The sequence below is a fragment of the Salvelinus alpinus genome, chromosome 14 (genome assembly GCF_045679555.1).
Source record: "Salvelinus alpinus chromosome 14, SLU_Salpinus.1, whole genome shotgun sequence".
In the NCBI taxonomy this organism is placed as follows: domain Eukaryota; kingdom Metazoa; phylum Chordata; class Actinopteri; order Salmoniformes; family Salmonidae; genus Salvelinus; species Salvelinus alpinus.
Window position 1 is genome coordinate 50,175,792 of NC_092099.1, and position 18,553 is coordinate 50,194,344.

At 42.6% G+C, this 18,553-nt stretch overlaps 1 protein-coding gene across 2 annotated transcripts in view; it reads left to right on the forward strand.

Moving 5' to 3' along the window:
- The first annotated feature begins 2,154 nt into the window (after nucleotides 1-2,154).
- The window catches only part of LOC139539019 (ly6/PLAUR domain-containing protein 6B-like), a 33,777-nt gene continuing 17,378 nt past the window's right edge, over nucleotides 2,155-18,553 (forward strand). The window contains exons 1-2 of one of the 2 annotated variants that reach the window (XM_071341693.1): nucleotides 2,155-2,367; nucleotides 14,972-15,026. The gene's annotated coding sequence lies outside the window, so the exon portion shown is untranslated. Of the gene's footprint in view, nucleotides 2,368-14,181; nucleotides 15,027-18,553 lie in introns of those variants that run through there. The other variant, XM_071341695.1, reaches the window with a different exon arrangement.

The following is an 18,553-nucleotide window of genomic DNA, read 5'->3' on the forward strand; positions in this document are numbered from 1 at the left end:
TCTCTCTCTCCAAGTGTCTTTGGGCACTGTTAGTAGGCCTAACTCTTTGTATGATTGATAGGTTTGTAAAGCAAGTGTTTCTGAGGCAACAATGCACTGCAATTGTTTCGTGACTGTGAGACAGGGGAAAATGTTGATCAGATGGTTTTCCACAGTTAAAGAGAAGCTATACAGTTGAAGTCGGAAGTTTACATACACTTAGGTTGGAGTCATTAAAACTTGTTTTTAAACCACTCCACAAATATCTTGTTAACAAACTATAGTTTTGGCAAGTCGGTTAGGACATCTATATTTTGTGCATGGCACAAGTAATTTTTCCAACAATTGTTTACAGGCAGATTATTTCACTTATAACTCACTGTATCACAATTCCAGTGGGTCAGAAGTTTACATGCACTAAGTTGACTGTGCTTTTAAACAGCTTGGAAAATTCTAGAAAATTATGTCATGGCTTTAGAAGCTTCTGATAGGCTAATTGACATCCTTTGAGTCAATTGAAGGTGTACCTGTGGATGTATTTCAAGGCCTACTTTCAAACACAGTGCCTCTTTGCTTGACATCATGGGGAAATCAAAAGAAATCAGCCAAGACCTCAGAAAAGAATTTGTAGACCTCCACAAGTCTGGATCATCCTTGGGAGCAATTTCCAAACGCCTGAAGGTACCACGTTCATCTGTACAAACAATAGTACGCAAGTATAAACACCATGGGACCACGCAGCCGTCATACCGCTCAGGAAGGACACGCGTTCTGTCTCCTAGAGATGAATGTCCTTTGGTGTCACACTCATGCTGGAGGAAACAGGTACAAAAGTATCTATATCCACAGTAAAACGAGTCCTATATCGACATAACCTGAAAGGCCCCTCAGCAAGGAAGAAGCCACTGCTCCAAAACCGCCATAAAAAAGCCAGACCACGGTTTGCAACTGCATATGGGGACAAAGATTTTTGGGAGAAATGTCCTCTGATCTGATGAATCAAAAATAGAACTGTTTGGCCATAATGACCATCGTTATGTTTGGAGGAAAAAGGAGAAGGCTTGCAAGCCGAAGAACACCATCCCAACCGTGAAGTACGGGGGTGGCAGCATCATGTTGTGGGGGTGCTTTGCTGCAGGAGGGACTGGTGCACTTCACAAAACAGATGGCATCATGAGGCAAGAAAATTATGTGGATATATTGAAGCAAAATCTCAAGACATCAGTCAGAAAGTTAAAGCTTGGTTGCAAATGGGTCTTCCAAATGGACAATGACCCCAAGCATACTTCCAAAGTTGTGGCAAAATGGCTTAAGGACAACAAAGTCAAGGTATTAGAGTTGCCATCACAAAGCCCTGACCTCAATCCTATAGAAAATGTGTGGGCAGAACTGAAAAAGCGTGTGCGAGCAAGGAGGCCTACAAACCTGACTCAGTTACACCAGCTCTGTCAGGAGGAATGGGCCAAAATTCACCCAACTTATTGTGGGAAGCTTGTGGAAGGCTACCCGAAACGTTTGACCCAAGTTAAACAATTTAAAGGCAATGCTACCAAATACTAATTGAGTGTATGTAAACTTCTGACCCACTGGAAATGTGATGAAAGAAATAAAAGCTGAAATAAATAATTATCTACCATTATTCTGACATTTCACATTCTTAAAATAAAGTGGTGATCCTAACTGACCCAACACAGGGATTTTTTTACTAGGATTAATGTCAGGAAAAACGGAGTTTAAATGTATTTGGCTAAGGTGTATGTAAACTTCCGACTTCAACTGTATATAGCAGTTTTCTCATCACATGCAATCGATAGATGTCCATCACCATATGTATCTGTCCTGTACCTATTGGCTACCACAACTGTTATTTTTGGTCAAACTTGTGCAGGTGATGACTGCATGGTGTGAAACTCAATTATCAGATGTCAATATGTATTTTTTTTTTTAAGATGACACTGAACAAGTATATTGTTAGCAAACAATAGCCCAAGGCTACTTATTTACATAGGTCTACATAATAATATTGGACCTAGACTGAACCCTTTGTTTCAGACAGAATAAAACACTGAATATTATTTTAATCAATATGTATTTTTTTTCTTGGGAAATTGTGTAATTTTCATATTCAAACATGTGCGGGGGAGATTTGAGTCATGACATTAGCCCACGCAAGCTTCCACATCCACTTATCCTCGAGAGGCGGAAAAAACTTCACCTGCCCTTCAGCTCCGCCCTCCGGTTGGCTCTCCCGCCTCTTACCCGGTCCCACTGCGCCCGCCGCCCTGCCAACCACCGGGTAGAGTCAACATGGTTCATCCACGGAAGCTGTAGGCGACGATAAAGACACCTCTCCATTTTCAACTGAATCGAGAACAGACACTGCCAAAAGTAAGTCAACTGCGCGGTTACACGGTGTTGCATTGGCTCACGTGGGAGGAAAGCGCAATAAGTGATTGATAGAGAACAGGCTACAGTTTATATTTTATATAGAGGCATTATTGTCAGTATTACAGAAAACTGTAAAAACCATCGTCGGATATGGAAATGTTTACAGAAGTGTTAAATTGTGGGGACCCAGAAGCAGCAGTGTAGACCATGTAAATTATTGAATGTTCCTCCTCAGCGCAAATCTTATCAACGACTGCTACATTCATTGTAGTCCATTGTTGTGAACTGTTATCCACCCAGCAGACAGCTGTTGGAGACATGTTTAACCATGGAACAAAGCCCATTGTATTTGGCCCATTGAAATAGTGTAACACAACTTGATTATTCAGCAAGTATGAGACAGAATAATGCATTTAGTATACCATATTGTGTTTTTAGTAGTTAGCCTACATTTAAATCAGTTTAGTTTTTTTCTAGTTGTCTGGAAACCACCCAACCAGACACCCATACCCCTCCCTCTCTCTCAGTTCATGTTCAGTAATGACAGTTGCAGTGGCACATGGCCTCTCTCTGTGTGTCCTGCCTGCCCAGGGATCCACTGCTGACCCCTGTGTCAATCTGTCACCCATGGCCAAGCCATGGCCACACAGCTTTCAGGAAACAGAAAGGCACAGCCAACAGAAATATATTGCCTTTGACAGTTTCTATAAGTGTATTTATTTGAAATGTCTTGAGTATTGCTCTCACTCAACATATAGCTGTCACTCATGTAAATGTACAGCTGATACAGTATATAGCTCTGAAATCATACGCTACCTATGTTTGTGTTCGGTCATTAAAGATATTTGATATGAAACTAAATCTAACCAAGGCCTGCTGAAGCATCTGCACTCACTAGATTAGAGGGTACTCTTGGTGCGCTTTGTCCAGACAGCTGCTAGGCTTCTCCGCTTGGTCCCATACATACCAACTGCTGCCACACAACTAAAACAAGCTGAAAACCGACTACTCCCAGACTAGTCTGATGTTATGTGTGTGGGAAGAGTAGGGGGGCGAGGTGTTGGCATCACCCCACCTCCCATTTACTTGCAGAACAGAGCAGATGCAAAGTGTGGTAACAGTTTGTGCCGTCATTCTGTCACCAAACTTTGCATCTGCATTGTAAATATGTGGAAATGGTTCAAATGAGTCCTTGTGCATAGAGTTGTATGGTTTGTTTAACTTTGCAATCATTGGTTTTTGTTTAACATAGATTTTAAAGTTTAAAAAACGGAGTGTCGGCATCAGACGTCTGGGTTATTAGTTTATAGTAAAGGAGAAGCACGTTTCAGTTTCACGTTTTATTGTCACATGCGCAAGTATGGTGAAATGCTTAACTTGCAAGCTCTACCCAACAGTGCAGTAATCAATATCAAAATAGGGAAAGGGGGATACCTAGTAAGTTGTATAACTGAATGCAGTCAACTGAAATGTGTCTTCTGCATTTAACCCAACCCATCTGAATCAGAGAGGTGCGGGTGGCTGCCTTAATCAACATCCACGTCATTGGGGCCTGGGGAGCAGTTGTTGTTGGGGGTTAACTGCCTTGCTCAGGAGTAGAACGACAGATTTTGTCCTTGTCTGCTCGGGGATTCGATCCAGCAACCTTTCAGTTACTGGCCTAACACTCCTACCCGCCAGGCTACCTAATAAAAATAATACATAATAAAAGAAAGCACAAGACATTTTGTGTACAATGCAGGAATACTGGAGTAATATGAGACAGATATATACATGTAGGCGAGGGATTAGGACAGTGACTTGTAGCAGGATAAATAACTATAAACAATCTGTGAAGACCGACTACTACTAATGCTATGGATAGATTAGATAACAGAATGTGATTTTTTAAATTATTGGTTTACGACTCAGAGTTTATCTGATAAGAACACATGTCATAATTAAGCATTGGTGATACCATCTAATATAATATACCACCACATTCTGAGTGGGCCTAATCTGAAACTTGACAAGTACGTACAGTAGATGTGTTGAACATGTTTGTTGTTGTTTCAGCAAAGCAGTAAATAAGTGGTAGCGCTGGTTTCAAATCAAGATACTAAAGAGGCCGAAATATATTAAAAATATATCAATGTTTTTTTGTTTTTGTTTAAAAGTATCTTCTTTGGAGAAGTCATTGTGTTTTTCAAGAGACTGTCTGGATGTAACGAACAACAGAATGAACTAAATTACATAACAGTAACATTGTAGTTACTATTATCAACAGTAACTACAATGTGGATCCAAGCCTTGTTCACTGTCTGGATTTTCCCTATGGAGAGAGGGAAGGAGACAGATGGAGAGATGTATAGACGGAGTGAGAGAGTGATGGAGGATGGTGTGGGGTAAGATGACCAGAGAGATGGCAAAGGTGGAGAGGGAAACATTTGTTTTCAGTCTTCTCAGTTTTTAACCCCCCGTTGTATCTCCCTCCAAATAAACCCCTGCAACAAACCTACTGTAATAAATCAAATCAAATGTTATTTGTCACATGTGCCGAATACAACCGGTGTAGACCTTGCAGTGAAATGCTTACTTACCGGTACCGAGTCAATGTGCAGGGGTACAGGTTAGTCGAGGTAATTTGTACACGTAGGTAGGGGTAAAGTGACAATGCAAAGATACATGCATTAACACTAAAAGAAAGCTACATATTATATAAACTACTATATAAAATAGCTGCTCATTAACAGTAGTTTGTGAGCATTTTCTTCACTTTAAGACTCAATGGAATCTTGCCAAAGAGAATCAAGTTGGATGACCAGATGGAAATAGTTTTGTTCAGAAGGCGTTTAGATAAACTCCCCTGCAGCAAGGAGTTAACCTTAGTGAAACATCGAAGCAACTCCGTCAGGAGCAAAATGAGAACATAACATTACACGAATATGTCGTATAATAATTATACAGGGTCAGGAAGAACCCATATCTTGTTCACATCAGGGCTTTGAGGTGTAGGATCTTAATGAAGCCGTGCAAAACGGCTCAGCCCTGAGGCTGCAGTACACATCCGTCAACGGTGTCATGCCATTGTCATGCCGCCTACCTACCAGTTTATGTCATTGACAAGATGAGGACAGGATGTCATTGTGTGTAGAGAGAGATTGATGGACTTCCCCTACTCAGGCTTCCCCCCCATACTTAAACATAGTTACCTCAGGAAATCTGCCTCCCTGTGGGGTCTTGAGAAATCCCCAGTCGAATTAAATGCATATGAGATATTCTACAACATTTCCACATTATTCTCATTTGACTGGTAGTTTTCCAACCCATGATGTCAAAAGAAATAATCCCCATAGATAGAGTGGATGATGGGAGGTGATGGTCCCTGTCCAGGGGTGAATTTATGGCTCAAAGACAAACAGGTTGCTACAATGACTGATAAGAGTGGCTTACGACCGTTGGCACATTTTCCATTGCGTCCTACCTGAGGAAAACGTGTAGGAACTCATGAGGTTATCTTTAATCAACATTTTAAGCAAGATAGGGTAAAGCAGAAAGAAAGGTGGGAGAGATTTGTCTGAAAGCAAGAGTATTGAATAAGAAAGTGCCAAAGCTTTATTTAATTTTTTGCACTACTGACTTGTGAATACTTACTAAACTCTGTCATGGATCTGCCTTTCAGAGTGGGAGTGGGCTTTCTCTGGTTAGTCTCCAAGGTGGTGAATCATACGTGTTGTGGAAAGACCTCATGGCCATAAACAGAACACCCAAATCTTAATTTCTAATCCTGTCCCAAATGTGTTGATCTTAATGTTGGCACCTGTGACCAGAAGGTGTTTTGTCCTGGCAAAAGATGAATGCCTAAGCAGATGGTTCATCATTGGACTGTTGAGTTAAGCGTAGCTCCAACAACTCTGACCCAGGAGAGACCTACGCAGGGCGTTGTCTGATTGAATCTTCGCCATGGCACTGCCCAATAAAATGCCCAGGTCGCATCACCATCACCGGCTTTGCACTCAGGTGACATAGGAGAAACCTAGCTGGATAAAACGTCCAGACATCTCTATTCAATTACCTTGGCTCTGGGCCCAGGTGGGACCGGTCAAGAAATTTCATTTAATCTTAATCGGACAAGGGTACTCCGGGATAGAATCCAATCTCTCATCATCTCTACAGATTAGATCTCGGAGGTGCAAGGTCGACGAAGGTAGAGGCAGACTGACTGGGGCAATGGCCCAATAGCCTGCTCTTCTGTGTCACTGAAGGATTGAACGGTCCAATTATACCGCCTATTAAACTAGAGAGAGAGACTCCACCCAACTGAATAGTTCCTCTTCGAAACTGATGGTGCTGAGGGAGTCAATGCACATGAAAAGTTTATATAAAGTCTATATACAATGTGAGCAAGTGAGGTGAGATAAGGGAGGTGAAGGCAAAAAAAAGGCCATGGTGGCGAAGTAAATACAATATAGCAAGTAAAACACTGGAATGGTTGATTTGCAGTGGAAGAATGTGCAAAGTAGAGATATAAATAATGGGGTGCAAAGGAGCAAAATAAATAAATACAGTAGGGAAAGAGGTAGTTGTTTGGACTAAATTATAGATGGGCTATGTACAGGTGCAGTAATATATGAGCTGCTCTGACAGCTGGTGCTTAAAGCTAGTGAGGGAGACAAGTGTTTCCAGTTTCAGAGATTTTTGCAGTTCGTTCCAGTCATTGGCAGCAGAGAACTGGAAGGAGAGGCGGCCAAAGGAAGAATTGGTTTTGGGGGTGACCAGAGAGATATACCTGCTGGAGCGCGTGCTACAGGTGGGTGCCGCTATGGTGACCAGCGAGCTGAGATAAGGGGAGCTTTACCTAGCAGGGTCTTGTAGATGACCTGGAGCCAGTGGGTTTGGCGACGAGTATGAAGCGAGGGCCAGCCAACGAGAGTGTACAGGTCGCAGTGGTGGGTAGTATATGAGACCTTTGGTGACAAAACGGATGGCACTGTGATAGACTGCATCCAATTTATTGAGTAGGGTAATGGAGGCTATTTTGTAAATGACATCGCCGAAGTCGAGGATCAGTAGGATGGTCAGTTTTACGAGGGTATGTTTGGCAGCATGAGTGAAGGATGCTTTGTTGCAAAATAGGAAGCCAATTCTTGATTTAACTTTGGATTGGAGATGTTTGATGTGAGTCTGGAAGGAGAGTTTACAGTCTAACCAAACACCTAGGTATTTGTAGTTGTCCACATATTCTAAGTCAGAGCCGTCCAGAGTAGTGATGTTGGACAGGCGGGCAGGTGCAGGCAGCGATCGGTTGAAGAGCATGCATTTAGTTTTACTTGTATTTAAGAGCAATTGGAGGCCACGGAAGGAGAGTTGTATGGCATTGAAGCTCGCCTGGAGGGTTGTTAACACAGTGTCCAAAGAAGGGCCAGAAGTATACAGAATGGTGTCGTCTGCGTAGAGGTGGATCAGAGACTCACCAGCAGCAAGAGCGACATCATTGATGTATACAGAGAAGAGAGTCGGTCCAAGAATTGAACCCTGTGGCACCCCCATAGAGACTGCCAGAGGCCCGGACAACAGACCCTCCGATTTGACACACTGAACTCTATCAGAGAAGTAGTTGGTGAACCAGGCGAGGCAATCATTTGAGAAACCAAGGCTGTCGAGTCTGCCGATGAGGATGTGGTGATTGACAGAGTCGAAAGCCTTGGCCAGGTCAATGAATATGGCTGCACAGTATTGTTTCTTATCGATGGCGGTTAAGATATCGTTTAGGACCTTGAACGTGGCTGAGGTGTACCCATGACCAGCTCGGAAGCCAGATTGCATAGCGGAGAAGGTACGGTGGGATTCGAAATGGTCGGTGATCTGTTTGTTAACTTGGCTTTCGAAGACCCTAGAAAGGCAGGGTAGGATAGATATAGGTCCGTAGCAGTTTGGGTCTAGAGTGTCTCCCCCTTTGAAGAGGAGGATGACCGTGGCAGCTTTCCAATCTTTGGGGATCTAGATATGAAAGAGTGGTTGAACAGGCTAGCAATAGGGGTTGAAACAATTTCAGCAGATTATTTTTAAAAGAAAGGGTCCAGATTGTCAAGCCTGGCTGATTTGTATGGGTCCAGATTTTGCCGCTCTTTCAGTACATCAGCTAGCTGGATTTGGGTGAAGGAGAAATGGGGGAGGCTTGGGCGAGTTGCTGTGGGGGGTGCAGGGCAGTTGACCGGGGTAGGGGTAGCCAGGTGGAAAGCATGGCCAGCCGTAGAAAAATGCTTATTGAAATTCTCTATTGTCGTAGATTTATCGGTGGTGACAGTGTTTCCTAGCCTCATTGCAGTGGGCAGTTGTGAGGAGGTGCTCTTATTCTCCATAGACTTTACAGTGTCCCAGAACTTTTTTGAGTTTGTGCTACAGGATGCACATTTCTGTTTGAAAAAGCTAGCCTTAGCTTTCCTAACTGCTTGTGTATATTGGTTCCTAACTTCCCTGAAAAGTTGCATATCACGGGGGCTATTTGATGCTAATGCAGTATGCCACAGGATGTTTTTGTGCTGGTCAAAGGCAGTCAGGTCTGGAGTGAACCATGGGCTATATCTGTTCCTGGTTCTATTTTTTTTTAATGGAGCATGCTTATTTAAGATGGTGAGGAGGCACTTTTAAAGAATAACCAGGCATCCTCTACTGACGGGATGAGGTCAATATCCTTCCAGGATACCCCGGCCAGGTCGATTAGAAAGGCCTGCTCGCTGAAGTGTTTTAGGGAGCGTTTGACAGTGATGAGGGGTGGTCGTTTGACCGCAGAACCATTACGGATGCAGGCAATGAGGCAGTGATCGCTGAGATCTTGGTTGAAGACAGCAGAGGTGTATTTGGAAGGCAAGTTGGTTAGGATGATATCTATGAGGGTGCCAGTGTTTACGGATTTGGGGTTGTACCTGGTAGGTTCATTGCTTATTTCTGTGAGATTGAGGGCATCAAGCTTAGATTGTAGGATGTCCGGGGTGTTAAGCATGTCCCATTTTCGGTCACCTAGCAGCACGAGCTCTGAAGATAGATGGGGGGCAATCAATTCACATATGGTGTCCAGGGCACAGCTGGGGGCAGAGGGTGGTCTATAGCAAGCGGCAACGGGGAGAGACTATTTTCTGGAAAGGTGGATTTTTAAAAGTAGAAGCTCGAAATGTTTGGGCACAGACCTGGATAGTATGACAGAACTCTGCAGGCTATATCTGCAGTAGATTGCCACTCCGCCCCCTTTGGCAGTTCTATCTTGTCGGAAAATGTTATAGTTAGTCATGGACATTTCAGGGTTTTTGGTGGTCTTCCTAAGCCAGGATTCAGACAGGACATCTGGGTTGGCAGAGTGTGCTAAGGCAGTGAATAAAACAAACTTGGAGAGGAGGCTTCTAATGTTAACATGAATGAAACCAAGGCTTTTACGGTTACAGAAGTCAACAAATGAGAGCGCCTGGGGAATGGGAGTGGAGCTAGGCACTGCTGGGCCTGGATTAACCTCTACATCACCAGAGGAACAGAGGAGTAGGATAAGGGTACGGCTAAAGGCTATAAGAACTGGTCGTCTAGTACGTTTGGAACAGAGAGTAAAAGGAGCAGGTTTCTGGGCGCGGGGGGGGGGGGGGGGGTGGTTAAGAAGCTGTAAGGGGATGCAGAGGGGCAGAATAAGACGGTCAATTAAACTGACCCTGGTCTCTCGCCCCTGTGTAATGACCCGGTCTAGTCTCTCTCACACCTGTATAATGACAAAGGATAGTTCTCTGGAGGAAGCGCTGTCTTGAGAAGGAGAGTAAAGGTGGTGATGGTGTCGTGATGCCTTGATGTCGTGGAGCAAATGGCACAAAAGTTGAAAGTTATATTTAATCTAGACATCAGGGTACTGTAAGAGTCTGCAATGTTAAATCATTTCAGTAAATTTCCCTTTTTAAACGAGCTCTATAAACTCTATTTGACAAGCTTTAATTTGGCTACTGGACGTAAATTTGTTTTTCTTAGTATGCAGATTAGTGGTGTGTTTCCTGGATTTGGAGTGTGCAGATTAGTGGTGTGTTTCCTGGATTTGGAGTATGCAGATTAGTGGTGTGTTTCCTGGATTTGGGTAAACTCTGGGCTGTTTAGGCTACTGTTTGACGATCAGCTAGCCTGGGATACACATTACTCAAGTAATCTTAAAGCATGTTGGATTGGCAGTTACTTTAGACATTTCTCCAGTTGAAACCGATGCACAAGGAAAAGTTGACTGACTATTTCAGAGAAAAGAATGAAATGTGAGATGGCTAATTCCACAGTGATGCCGAGACTCACTTTAAATGTATGTCAAACAAAAATCAATGATTGCAAAGTTAAACTCTATTGCGCAAGGACTACTTTAAACAATTTCCACTGAAGAACCTTTACTTGAAGAACAGTGGAGATGCAAAGTTTGGTGACAGAATGACGGCACAAACAGCACAAACCGTCATTCTGTCACCATAGAGTTGTATGTTTTGTTTAATTTAGCCATAATTGGTCAGGCATCTGAAACGGATGAACCTGTTTATATGGATCCCTTGCTCCTCCTCCTGAAAAGTATCTCTCTTCTCACTTCACATTGAGGGATAAGTGAATTTAACACACCCTCGGTCATAGTCAGATTCGTTTTATGCGTCTTCAAACCATTTCCTATTCTTTGCCCATTGAATGAGACTGCTAGACATTTGTTAGGCTAATGCAAGACAATTTATTCAAATGCAACAATGTTGCATTTCTGTCTTCAATATCCCCATTTAGAATGTCTTTGAGAGCTACACAAATTATTCCATTGCCAATAATGTCCACATAAGATGGAGTTTCTGCACTGTCGACAGCACAACTAGAAGCTGCCATGTTTGGCTTATATCTAGAACGTGACATCGTCTTTAACATGATACAACCGGAATGAATCATTTAACGGGTGTTTTCTTTCCCGCTCTTTTTCTGCAACGTCATTCAGAACCAGCATGACCCAAGATTCAGCACGCAGGAAAACAAAACCTATATCCAAGGGGCAAACAATCAGGATCCTCCCCTTTGCTCTGCTCCACCCCTCGCCTCTCACTGAGGCATGAAAGGACGAGGTCAGATAACAACCACACATTACCCTCGCCAATTTATTACCTCAATACATCACCTCACGTCCTCCACTGTATCACTGTATACCCACCTGAAATGGCCAGGGGGAAGGCAAGGTAGCTTTAAGTGTTGGTTTGAGACTGTACCGTCGACCTGTTCCCCCTGGGGCTGTGTTTAATGAGAGGGCTGTCTCTGGCACGCCAATAAGCCATTTTCTAGGTTAAATGAATGGACTCGCACAAATTTAGTACCAAGGTGATTCCCCCAGTCTTTTCATCTCCCACCATGTTTTTGTTGTCATTGTAAAACATTGTAGTGCACCATGTAGGTCAGGAAACTACCGACTATAAACCGAGTGGTTCGAGCCCTGAATGCTGTAACAAGTACTTTTTACTAATTTCGTTGGTAACCAGTTTATAATAGCAATAAGGCTCCTTGGGGGTTTGTGGTACAGTATATGGTCAATATACCACGGCTAAGGGCTGTATCCAGGCACTCTGCTTTGTCACGCATAAGAACAACACTTAGCCGTGGTATATTGATCATATACCACACCCCCTCGTGCCTTATTGCTTAATTATAAACTGGGTGGTTCAAGCCCTGAATGCTGATTGGCTGACAGCCGTGGTATATCAGACCGTATACCATATGCCATAAGTTAGTAACCAGTTTATAATAGCAATAAGGCACCTCAGAGGTTTGTGGTATATGGCCATTATACCACGGCTAAGGGCTGTATCCAGGCACTGCGTTGCGTAGTGAATAAGAACAACCCTTAACCATGGTATATTGGCCATATACCACACCCCTTTGTACCTTATTGCTTAAATATAACATGCAATGTATATAACACACAGTTTTAGTATCAGCCGTCATAGTCAAAGGCAAAGTTGAGAAATGTCAAAACTGATGAACATCATGCTGTAAAATGGCTAAATAAATACTGTACCTCCAAGCTAATGGTTGACTCTAATCAGACATCATGCTGTAAAATGACTAAATAAATACTGTACCTCCAAGCTAATGGTTGACTCTAATCAGACATCATGCTGTAAAATGACTAAATAAATACTGTACCTCCAAGCTAATGGTTGACTCTAATCAGACATCATGCTGTAAAATGACTAAATAAATACTGTACCTCCAAGCTAATGGTTGACTCTAATCAGACATCATGCTGTAAAATGACTAAATAAATACTGTACCTCCAAGCTAATGGTTGACTCTAATCAGACATCATGCTGTAAAATGACTAAATAAATACTGTACCTCCAAGCTAATGGTTGACTCTAATCAGACATCATGCTGTAAAATGACTAAATAAATACTGTACCTCCTAGCTAATGGTTGACTCTAATCAGACATCATGCTGTAAAATGACTAAATAAATACTGTACCTCCTAGCTAATGGTTGACTCTAATCAGACATCATGCTGTAAAATGACTAAATAAATACTGTACCTCCTAGCTAATGGTTGACTCTAATCAGACATCATGCTGTAAAATGACTAAATAAATACTGTACCTCCAAGCTAATGGTTGACTCTAATCAGACATCATGCTGTAAAATGACTAAATAAATACTGTACCTCCAAGCTAATGGTTGACTCTAATCAGACATCATGCTGTAAAATGACTAAATAAATACTGTACCTCCAAGCTAATGGTTGACTCTAATCAGACATCATGCTGTAAAATGACTAAATAAATACTGTACCTCCAAGCTAATGGTTGACTCTAATCAGACATCATGCTGTAAAATGACTAAATAAATACTGTACCTCCAAGCTAATGGTTGACTCTAATCAGACATCATGCTGTAAAATGACTAAATAAATACTGTACCTCCAAGCTAATGGTTGACTCTAATCAGACATCATGCTGTAAAATGACTAAATAAATACTGTACCTCCAAGCTAATGGTTGACTCTAATCAGACATCATGCTGTAAAATGACTAAATAAATACTGTACCTCCTAGCTAATGGTTGACTCTAATCAGACATCATGCTGTAAAATGACTAAATAAATACTGTACCTCCAAGCTAATGGTTGACTCTAATCAGACATCATGCTGTAAAATGACTAAATAAATACTGTACCTCCAAGCTAATGGTTGACTCTAATCAGACATCATGCTGTAAAATGACTAAATAAATACTGTACCTCCAAGCTAATGGTTGACTCTAATCAGATGGTTGTGTTAAGGTTGTGTTGGAAAGAGTCCCGCGTAGAACACTTAGGGTAGCTTTTATATGGCCATTACCAGGCAGTAAAAACGCAGTAAACTCCATCCACCTGGATTAGTTTAGGCTCTGTGTTTGTTTTATTAGCATTTCAAAGCCTTCAGAGAGAACTATAGATGAGATCTTGACTGACGTAATCTGATTTTAGAGAGAAAAAGTTAAAGAAGAAAGATGAAAGTTCCCGTTCTTCCCAACGGCGTTTTTTGACTGACCGTCCACAGACATAACATAGATTTCTGAGCAGCCTTTGAGGCTAGAGGATTGCTTTGCTCCCAGCTATTCTCTTAAGTCCTTTTTCACACTTTACTGGCTTTGTTTACTGTAATCCTCTGTCTTTAGGATATTCCCTAAATGAGACCAGTTATTATAATTTTTTTGAACCTTTATTAAACTAGGCAAGTCCGTTGAGAACAAATTCTTATTTACAATGACGGCCTACCCCCGGCCAAACCCTAACACAATTGTGCACCGTCCTATAGGACTCCCAATCACGTCCCGTTGTGATACAGCCCGGAATCAAACCAGGGTCTGTAGTGGCAGCTCTAGCACTGAGATGCAGTGCCTTAGAAGGCTGCGCCACTCGGGAGCCCAGTCATGTGAACCAACATAGTTTAACCTGCATATTGCTGACTAATCTGATGGCTAAACTTTAGAGAGCACATAGCAAATGAAGAAAATACAGGTGTTCTGTTAGAACAGCATCTACAGTGATTTCCATAATGATAAAGTATTTTTTATTGGAATTTCCTTACTTGCTTTAAAATGTAGCCAATCCCTCTGCAAGTTGTTCCTCAAATAGTCATTATTAAAAGCGTTCAGCCCAGGCTATAGGCCTACCGAAGGGAGGTCAACCTCTAGTCTAGACTTGCTAGGCCATCCACAGCAGGTGAGACCTCTGGCCCTGTAGCTCACAATGGCCATCACTAAGACCCTGGTGTTGATCAGAGGGTTGTCTACAGAGCCTGAGTGCTTTACAACCCCTGTGCCTGCCTGTGCTCTGCCTGGTATTGTCAAACAAGAGGGAGAATGACCCACACACAAAAGAGCAGTAAAGGCTGAAGTAAAGGACCCTTGGGTTTTATAGGCGCTTAGGCCTGAAGGGTTTGTGAAAGAGCAGTGACCAGTCCCTCAGTCACTTCCTGTAATGGAGGATGATCCACAGTGAAGCGTCAGTGTCGGGAGAAGACGAGAACAGAGACGGGAACTTGTTTAGAGCAGACAGTGTCGGGAGAAGACTGGGGATATTTTTCTCACCACCTCCCCTTCTCTTTTTTTATGTAAAAGAAGACTGAAGACTGAGAGAAACACTCTGACTGAAGATTGTATCAGGATATCTCAGGTAATTCTGTTATTTCTAGGTTGTCATGCTCCCTTACGTTGATGTTCCTCACTCTGCTTCTCATCTCTGTTGTCCTTCTGGGCATTCTGCAACATGTTTTTATTTGTTTGTGATTGTATCCTATAGGTCAACTTTTATAACTATTGGCATTATTGGAAGGCCTTCCAGGGAAATGATACAGGGAGGGAAAATGTGCATCTCTTTGAGTCTTTGTGACAGGCTCAACGAGTCTGCTGCTCTCCATACACACACGCACTCACGCACGCACACACACACACACACAGTAACCCGAGCCCCTCTCTCTACTTCCTAATAGGGGATTCTAAAAGCCAACACATTCTTGTTGGCAGCACTTCTCAGCGATGGTTTCTCTCTCTAGACGTGATGGTTTCTCTCTCTAGGCGTGATGGTTTCTCTCTCTAGACGTGATGGTTTCTCTCTATAGACGTGATGATTTCTCTCTATAGACGTGATGGTTTCTCTCTATAGACATGATGGTTTCTCTCTGTAGACGTGATGGTTTCTCTCTATTGGCGTGATGGTTTTTCTCTCTAGACGTGATGGTTTCTCTCTGTAGACGTGATGATTTCTCTCTGTAGACGTGATGGTTTCTCTCTCTAGACGTGATGGTTTCTCCTATAGACGTGATGGTTTCTCCTATAGACGTGATGGTTTCTCTCTGTAGACGTGATGGTTTCTCTCTATAGACGTGATGGTTTCTCTCTACAGACGTGATGTTTTTTCTCTATTGACGTGATGGTTTCTCCTATAGATGTGATGGTTTCTCTCTATAGACGTGATGGTTTCTCCTATAGACGTGATGGTTTCTCTCTGTAGACGTGATGGTTTCTCCTATAAACGTGATGGTTTCTCTCTCTAGACGTGATGATTTCTCTCTATAGACGTGATGGTTTCTCTCCATTGACGTGATAGTTTCTCTCTATAGACGTGATGGTTTCTCTCTGTAGACGTGATGGTTTCTCCAATAGACGTGATGGTTTTTCTCTATAGACGTGATGGTTTCTCTCTATAGACGTGATGGTTTCTCCTATAAACGTGATGGTTTCTCCTATAGACGTGATGGTTTCTCTCTGTAGACGTGAGGGTTTCTCTCTGTAGATGTGATGGTTTCTCCTATAGACGTGATGGTTTCTCTCTAGACGTGATGGTTTCTCTCTATAGATGTGATGGTTTCTCTCTGTAGAAGTTGTGATGGTTTCTCTCTGTAGAAGTCGTGATGGTTTCTCTCTGTAGAAGTCGTGATGGTTTCTCTCTGTAGAAGTGATGCTTTCTCTCTATAGACGTGATGGTTTCTCTCTGTAGACGTGATGGTTTCTCTCTGTAGACGTGATGGTTTCTCCTATAGACGTGATGGTTTCTCTCTGTAGACGTGATGGTTTCTCCTATAGACGTGATGGTTTCTCTCTCTAGACGTGATGATTTCTCTCTATAGACGTGATGGTTTCTCTCTATTGACGTGCTAGTTTCTCTCCATAGACGTGATGGTTTCTCTCCATAGACGTGATGGTTTCTCTCTGTAGACGTGATGGTTTCTCCAATAGACGTGATGGTTTCTCTCTATAGACGGGATGGTTTCTCTCTATAGACGTGATGGTTTCTCCTATAAACGTGATGGTTTCTCCTATAAACGTGATGGTTTCTCTCTATAGACGTGATGGTTTCTCTCTCTAGACGTGATGATTTCTCTCTATAGACGTGATGGTTTCTCTCTATTGACGTGATAGTTTCTCTCCATAGACGTGATGGTTTCTCTCTATAGACGTGATGGTTTCTCTCTGTAGACGTGATGGTTTCTCTCTGTAGATGTGATGGTTTCTCTCTATAGACGTGATGGTTTCTCCTATAGACGTGATGGTTTCTCTCTATAGATGTGATGGTTTCTCCTATAGACGTGATGGTTTCTCTCTATAGACGTGATGGTTTCTCTATATAGACGTGAGGGTTTCTCTCTGTAGACGTGATGGTTTCTCCTATAGACCTGGTGGTTTCTCTCTATAGACGTGATGGTTTCTCCTATAGACGTGAGGGTTTCTCTCTGTAGACGTGATGGTTTCTCCTATAGACGTGATGGTTTCTCTCTATAGACGTGATGTTTTCTCTCTATAGACATGATGGTTTCTCTCTGTAGAAGTTGTGATGGTTTCTCTCTATAGACGTGATGGTTTCTCTCTGTAGATGTCCTGATGGTTTCTCTCTGTAGAAGTTGTGATGGTTTCTCTCTGTAGAAGTCGTGATGGTTTCTCTCTGTAGACGTGATGGATTCTCTCTGTAGACGTGATGGTTTCTCCTATAGACGTGATGGTTTCTCTCTGTAGACGTGATGGTTTCTCTCTGTAGACGTGATGGTTTCTCTCTGTAGACGTGATGGTTTCTCTCTGTAGACGTGATGGTTTCTCTCTGTAGAGGTGATGGTTTCTCTCTATAGACGTGATGTTTTTTTGTGCCAGGTCAGGAAGGTGCCAATGGAAGCTCTCTCTCTTTCTGCAGACCTGATGCAGCCAGAACCCCCCCACCCCCCCATTTCTTTGTCTCTTGTCACAAGGCGGGCAGTGGGTAATGTCACAACTGAAAAGGGTATAAGAAAATATAGCTATTGTATAGGTTGTGTTCAAAAGAACAGAAGGCAGAACTGTCCCTGAATCAGCAGCTTGTTACCACCATCCTGTTCTACAACACCTCTGAATCCATGACTCAAGCCTTTCTCCCATTTTCCTCCCCCACAATCAGCTGCAGCTAAAAATAGGGACGCACATTGTATTCCGTGTCCATTGAGGTACCCACAACCCTCGAGGCGTCACTGAGCATTGTCACGCTGTCAAGCCATGCTGACACTAGTGACTGGTGTGTCCACCTACATACAGTCCCTGTCATGACGCGACTCCCCGTCTCTCTACCTCTGTACATTTAACAAAAACAAAGCTATAAATCTGTAATTTGGATTGGCCCAGGGCTTTCCAAACTGGTAGGGTGTAACGCTATACAGAAAATAGCAGAAACATTTCAGTGTAAAGCTGCCTGAAGATTTTTGTCTCAGCAGTCTCTGTACTTGTTTTTTCCTTGATGTAGCTGGTCTGAGTAGACGGTCACCGCTCCACAAACCTCTCTTTAATTGAGACAGCCACCATAAACAGTCATTACACTATTAACCTAACGTAGCGGGCGTAAAATAAACGGCTGAAACTAGATACCCTACGTACTGGTCTTGACAAGAAGAAATCAAAACTGTCAGGGGAGGTTCCCTTCATCAAAATCAATCAAAGCGGACTCTTCATTCTTAGAAGTCAAAACAGTATTATTTAATTGAGTCTTGAGTCATGTGTATTGTGAAAATATCTGCATATCTTATTAAAATCCAGTCGTACTGGTCTATTTAAGCAATAAATGAGGGGGTGTGGTATATGGCCAATATACAATGGCTAAGGGCTTGGATACAGCCCTTAGCCTTGGTATATTGACCATATACCACAAACACCCGAGGTGCCTTATTGCTATTATAAATTGGTTAC